The following is a 1451-nucleotide window of genomic DNA, read 5'->3' as shown; positions in this document are numbered from 1 at the left end:
ACATCAGTATCTGTACCTGCATTACACCCCCTCTCCACCATGATCATCCAAGTACACAACTGTGTTATCTCCCTCTAACACCTCCGGCACTGACACTGTATGCTCGAAATATATATCAATCAATCCCTCATTTGTCCTAGCACAATTCACCATCTCTCTTATCTCTTTGTCACTGTTTACATTTCTCAACCCATAATCCAAGCTTTTTCCAGGAACATGCCACCAGCACTGCTTTATGTCATTGTACCCAAGCTCCTTGTGGTAGTTTCGTATGTAGAAGACATCTAGAGTATCAGTGTCTAGATCACCTAAACAAGCCTTGTTGTCCGGAGAATATATCATAATCCCTTCTGCATTTTTTTTGAAGTCACCCCCATGATAAAACATGATGTCCAACTTCTCCTCCATCTGCAAGAAATTTAAAATTTTTACAATATACAAGGAGAATTTGAAAGCCTACTCATGCATTAAAAAGGAAAAATAATCACCACAAGAAAACATACTTTTTCAAACCTCCATACATCTCCCTGTTTCATCTCTGTTTCATTCGGGTATTATAGCAACCCCATAAACTCCAGTCAAGATTCAAACCCTAGACACTATAATGCCACCAAAACTCCAGAATCTCAACTACACTGACCAATGCTATCATCAACCAACACTGTATTCAAAATGCAAAGTAAAAAAAAAAGAAAGTTACCTTGAGTCCGATCACAACGTCAGAACCTCGTCTTTGTGGTGAAGGAAGGGAAGGGAAGAGCGATAACAACTTCTGATCAGATGACTTCTTCTCTCAAACTTTCGTAAACCCAACAAATATAACCCTATGGCTACGCCATTGATGGGGAGATGAAGAAGAAGTGAGAGGGTGGAAGAAGAAGAGACGAAGTGTTTGTGTTGGGGGAGAAAACTGTTTTTCATAATGAGTAACAACTATACGACGTCGTTTTTGGCTTTCAAGGGCGCCAAACTCAAAACAACGTCGTTTTGGACACGTCCCACATGGCAATCCGAGGCCACGTCAGCACTCCGGTGCTGAGTCATCACCTGAAATATGGTCAGGAACTAGTTTGAGTGCTTGAAGCTCTATCTGGAGGACTACAATAAGAAAATCGGGATCTTAGGGATTACTATGAGTAATTACGTGAATCTCAAGGACTATTATGGGTATTTACTCGTCCTTAGTTTCTATCTCCTCCACTTGTTTTTGTTTGTTCGATAAGTAGTTTTTAGCTTTGGGATTGTTAGTCTCTATTGCAATAGTAATCTTTGATTCTATGATACCGTTTTAATTTGTAGTTGATAAATTGAAAAAATTATATGTTTATATTTATTTGTAGTTTTAAAAAGTTAAAGTTGTTTTCAAAGTATCTAAAATAATTTTTTATAATTAATTTGCATTTGTTAAAATTAGAAAGTCAAATGTAACTCATATATTAATAAATATTTAA

This window comes from Arachis ipaensis, chromosome B04 (assembly GCF_000816755.2).
Source record: "Arachis ipaensis cultivar K30076 chromosome B04, Araip1.1, whole genome shotgun sequence".
NCBI classification, from domain to species: Eukaryota; Viridiplantae; Streptophyta; class Magnoliopsida; order Fabales; family Fabaceae; genus Arachis; species Arachis ipaensis.
Note: the sequence above shows the minus strand (reverse complement) of the source record.